Source organism: Eleutherodactylus coqui, chromosome 9 (assembly GCF_035609145.1).
Source record: "Eleutherodactylus coqui strain aEleCoq1 chromosome 9, aEleCoq1.hap1, whole genome shotgun sequence".
NCBI lineage: Eukaryota > Metazoa > Chordata > Amphibia > Anura > Eleutherodactylidae > Eleutherodactylus > Eleutherodactylus coqui.
In genome coordinates, this window is record NC_089845.1 from 100,427,879 (window position 1) to 100,433,878 (window position 6,000).

Consider the following 6,000-nt stretch of genomic DNA (forward strand, 5'->3'; position numbering starts at 1 on the left):
TGCGGGAACAAGGAACTGGGACATGATTCAACAGGGGAGCTGTCCAACAAGCTGGTTGGCTCACTGGAGGCTGTTGCCCAGAGCACACATACATTTTTTAAGTTTCTCTGAATTATCTAAAGTCTTAACAATAATCTCAAAATATTTAACAAACTTATTGTCTCAATATTACTTTAGTGCATTCTTGAGTACTTCTACACTGAAGATTGTTCATGACAATAAAAACAGCCTTCCAAGCATTTCTCAGGCACTGGAGCCAAAACCTTTTTCCAATGGCTGGCGTGTATCCAGGTGTCCTTCCAATTTGACTAAAGAGGCAGTTGTCAGCTGGATCTGGTATGGACCATCAAATCTGGGTTCCAAATGTTCCTTACATGTCTTTTGAGAACAACCCAGTCTCTCGAAAGCAACCCCTTTTTTATTTTGTTTTTGGAATTGAGGAAAATATACGTTTATGAGTAGTAGTCAATTTCTGGTGGAAAGCACTCACTTAGAAGATAAGGTCCTTATGCTGAGCCTGGAGCTGTTGAGGAAAATATAGGCCTGTTACAGGGGCTGTGCCAAACAAATTTCATATGGGGACAGCGTGGTCTTCCTGATAGTTATGGTTCTTACTTAGTAGAGAGTCAGTGGAAAACACTCTAGCCATAGTTTCCCTGCCTCCTCCATGGCTTTCTATATTTTCAACTTCAAAGTGCCATTTAATCTTTCTACCTTACCACTACGGTACTCTGTGGGTGATAAGGAGTGTGAAATGCTTGAGTGATTCCTAACCTCTGTAGGACCTCCTGAAGTATTTGGCCAGAAATGTGTACTTCTATCAATTTCTATGGCTTCTGGTACACCACATCTACAGATCATATTTCTCAGTAACCTCTTTGCTGTAGTCTTGGCATTGGCACTTTTCACAAGCCAACACAAACTCCCACACAGCTATCATAGGCAATTGTATGCAGTCGATTTGCAGTCGCTGGAACGTGAAGTTTGGCCCTAGAGTACAGCAAGGAGTTACTTTGGCAACTTTCCCTGGGTTGTACTAAGCACAAGTTATACATCCCTGCACAAACCTGGTCACAGCATTGTTGAACCCTGGGGCAAGCCAAGCAGAAGACACTACACCACACATTACCTCCTTTGACTGGTGCGTTGGTCCATGCTTTTTTCCCATTCAAAAAATGGAAGCCTAACGGAATGGAAACAAACTGAAGCCTTTCCCCTTGCTTTTCATTTTTTAGAAACTTCATTGAAATCGATGGGGAAAAAAACGGATTCATTTTTATTTGTTTTATTGAACTGTAATGCAGGTCTTAAAGCAGTTTAAGGAACCAATACAGATACAATGACTTAATATGGTCTCCTGGAAGCAATCAAGCTCCCACTCGCAAAGCCAGTTCCGTCCAGTATACACCACTCTATGAGATTCAGACCAAACTGTATTAAACCCTGAATAACAAGTGTAACATTGGTCATTTCAATACTTTCACAGTGCGGATCTGCAGCAAATTTCACCCTTTTAATTACATTTAAATTGACGGAATGAAATCTGCTGCAGATTTGCACTAAATTCTGCAACAAAATCAACAGCAAAGTGTGAACACACCCTTAGGTGCGCACGAACAACTGTTGTTTGTGTGCTTTTAGACAGCGTGATTGTTATTCATTTTCATGGTCATTAGGCTGCCTGTCCACGGGCATTTTAGCATTGCGTTCCCCGCGGTGATAATCCGGCCACTAGGAACGCAGTGCACGCTTTCCATAGTGTTGCTATGGAAAGCGCAGCCCCCCTGTCCATGAGCAGAGAATCATAGCGATTCTCCACTCGCAGGCAGCAAATCTCAGCATGCAGCGAATTGCCGCGATTCTCTGCGGTGAGCCTATCTGTCAGATAGGCTTACTGCGGAGATCTGTTCGCCCGCCCATTCTCCCGGGCGGTGGCTCCGCCGCGGGATTTCGCAACGCCCTTGGACAGGCAGCCTTAACCCCTTAGTGACCAAGCCTGTTTACGCCTTAATGACCAGGCTTTTTATATCTTGGGCTGGTAGAACAGTTGCAGTCAAATGATGATTCTGCCACAAACCTTAATATTTTTAGAACAGTAGCGATCTCCGTTCTAGGAACCTTTCTTACTAAAGTCCAATCGATCATTAATAAATTCATCTGGGGAGGAGTCCACTCCATTATCAAGTTCTCTACCCTAGCAAAACCATACGGGTTGGGAGGTATGAGGGCTCCCGACACCAAAAGATATTTTGCTGCTGCAATATTAGATCAAACTCAACAGTGGTGGGTTGCCTCATCGCACATAAAATGGGTCTCCATAGAGGTTGTGGCATTAGGTGCCCCCTTGATTTCCCTTCTCAGGACTGGGCCTCCGCTTTGCCATCGCATGCCCTCCCAAACTTACAAGTATCGGTCTCTACCTGGAAGCATTTGGTCTCCACATCATCACTGTTGGTTCCGATCTCATCCCTACCCCTGAGCTACCTCTCTTCGAGGGACCTCTAGGGACAATGCCACAATGGATTTTCCCACGTTGAGCCAAGTTTTCCAAGTACCTAATAAGTTAGGTTTTGCCCATTTGAGATTAAGATGCACTGCACTCCCTAGATGTGCAGAAGTCTGCGTTTCCTAAAATGGCTTTCACCTTCTTCTTACTTCCCACGGGCACCGCTAAAGGCATATCCACATTCTATGAGGCCTCCTTTTCTCCGGACTCTAAAAATAAGTCCCCATACATGTCAATGGGTGAACTGAACTTTAAGCAACAATTCAGTCTGGAGGAGTGGAAGTGGGTCCTCGCTTGGACTAAGTATCACATGGGATTGTCCATTGGGAACCCTAGCAGAAGATATTTTTTGGGGGGAAGCTACCTGACGCTGGCGAGGCTTGCTAGGATGAATAAAGCTGTACCCGAGTTGTGTTGGAGGGGGCACGGTGTGAGAGATACTTACCTCCACATGTGGTTGTTGTGCCCAGCTATACGCTCCTTTTGGAATGCGTCAGTTTGTGTCCCTGGACCCAGCGGTGGCTCTCTCTTTCTGAAATACAAACAAATTGTCCCCTTTCTATTCAGTCCTCACTTCGCATATTATTCAAGTATCACAGTTAACGATTGCTAGACATTGGAAATCGATGAGGGTCCCTTCAATTACAGAGGTCAGAAACTCAGTTAATCTAACATTTCACCTGGAAGAAATTTACTTCAACAGGTTGGTTACGAATCCTTCCTGAATGGCATCGTGGGCAACATGGGTAGATTATATCGTATCAAACGCTGAGTTTTATGAGGAAGGTAGCCATGCGGACAGCCGGAGGCTTCTGGTGCTGGGACACAAATACGGAAGGGTGTTTGTGACCCTATTAGAGTCTGCAAATAATTCACATGTGAGGGCATGCTATGAATTCTGTCATGTAATGCTAATTCTAAATTGAACTGTACACCTACACCTTTTATGTTTACTGATGGTTTTCTATTTGAAAAAATTCTTTAATAAAAATAAAATAATTAAAAGTAGTGTAGTGTAGAGAATAAAATAAAGGATATTAAAAGTAGACAAAAATCAAGCACAGCCCCACAGAAAAGTAAAAAAGAAAAGTTATAGCGGTCAGAAGATGGCGGCAGAAAAATGATACCACTGAAAAATACAACTCGTCCCACAAAAGCAAAACCCTCCGACAGCTACATCAATGGGAAGATAAAAGAGTTATCATTTTTTGAAAGTGGGGAGGAGAAACCAAAACTGAAAAAAAAAATGGTCGAATCATTAAAGGGGTTGTACCGCGCCGAAACAGGTTTTTTTTTTATTCAATAGGTTCCCCGTTCGGCGCGAGACAAACCCGATGCATGTGTTAAAAAAACAAAACAACGGATAGTACTTACCCGAATCCCCGCGCTGTGGCAACTTCTTACTTACCTTAGTAAGATGGCCGCCGGGATCTTCACCCACGATGCACCGCGGGTCTTCTCCCATGGTGCACCGTGGGCTCTGTGCGTTCCATTGCCAATTCCAGCCTCCTGATTGGCTGGAATCGGCACACGTGAAGGGGCGGAGCTACGAGGAGCAGCTCTCCGGCACGAGCGGCCCCATTCACCAGGGAGAAGACCGGACTGCGCAAGCGCGTCTAATCGGGCGATTAGACGCTGAAATTATACGGCTCTATGGAGACGGGGACGCTAGCAACGGAACAGGTAAGTGAATAACTTCTGTATGGCTCATAATTAATGCACAATGTACATTACAAAGTGCATTAATATGGCCATACAGAAGTGTATAACCCCACTTGCTTTCGCGGGACAACCCCTTTAAGGTGTTAAATATGGCGCCTCCCACTACTGGGAAACACATAGAAGGACTAAGATAGAAGTGTGGCTCCTCCCACTACAGAGTGACGGATAGAAAGACTAAGTTACAAGGATGGTCCCCCCCTACTACAGGGTGGCACTTACCCTCCTCACTACTCCAGGAGAGACTGCTGTGCGGAGATGCAGCTCACTCCCATCATCCTCTGTCCCGATGCGATCTGCAGAAATAAAGCACAAAGGTCATCCCTATCGTGACCATAAAGTCATTAGGAAAAGAAGACGTTTTAACCCCATAGATGCTGGACATCCAGTACTCCACGGAGTACGGAGACCTCTGGGAACGCGCCTAGGGAGTACGGAGACCTCCGGGACCGCGCCTAGGGAGTACGGAGACCTCCGGGACCGCGCCTAGGGAGTACGGAGACTTCCGGGACCGCGCAAAGGGAGTACGGAGACCTCCGGGACCGCGCCTAGGGAGTACGGAGACCTCCGGGACCGCGCCTAGGGAGTACGGACACCTCCGGGACCGCGCCTAGGGAGTACGGACACCTCCGGGACCGCGCCTAGGGAGTACGGAGACCTCCGGGACCGCGTATAGGAAGTACGGAAACCTCCGGGACCGCGCCAAGGGAGTACGGAGACCTCCGGGACCGCACCAAGGGAGTACAGAGACCTCCGGGACCGCGCATAGGGAGTACGGAGACCACCGGGACCGCGCATAGGGAGTACGGAGACCTCCGGGACCGCACATAGAGAGTACGGAGGCCTCTGGGAGGCAGCAGACAATCATCACAAAGTATCAGGGAGACAGTAAAATATGCAGAGGATTCCCCATATTACTGGGTACAGAAGGCGGGGGCCATAATGATACAGCACACTGAGATCCCCTTTTCTACAAAGGCCAGAGATAGAGGAGTTGTGCGGATTTACAATGGTGGAGGGAAGGGACTATAATGGTTACGAGCTGACCCAGAGAGGACAAACATGAATGTAACGGCTGGAAAACAGATGTGACCCTGGCAAAAAGCAAGATGGAAAACAAGGTGTCACTAAACAGTCGAGCTTTATCAGGGATCATCGCAACACCCAAATAAAGACCAGCCACAAGAGCAAAAGGATACGCTACTGGTCCATCACACTCACCCCAGTCACTGGAGCAGACGTATCACAGAGGAACTGCTTAGATACAGCAGCTCAGTAGACGTATCTAAGTCGATCGTGTGTGATACATCTACTGAGCTGCTGCATCCAATAGAATCGGCTTAGATAGAGCAGCTCAGCAGACAGTATCAAACATGATAGTTGCCCCAGTAGTAATACAGCCCCCCCAATGGTTGCCCCAGTAGTAATAGACCCTCCCCAATAGTTGCCCTAGTAGTAATACAGACCCCCCCAATAGTTGCCCCAGTAGTAATACAGACCCTCCCAATAGTTGCCCCAGCAGTAATAGACCCCCCCAATAGTTGCCTCGAGCAGTAATACTGACACTCCCAGTAATACTGACCTCCAATAGTTGCCCCAACAGAAATAGTCACCCCCCCATAGTTGCCCCAGAAGAAATAATGACCCCCAATAATTTCCCCAGCAGAGATAGTGACCCCCAATAGTTGCCCCAGCACTAAAAGTGACCCACAAAAGTTGCCCCACCAGTAATAATGACCTCCCATAGTTGCCCCAGCAGTAATAGTGACCCCCAA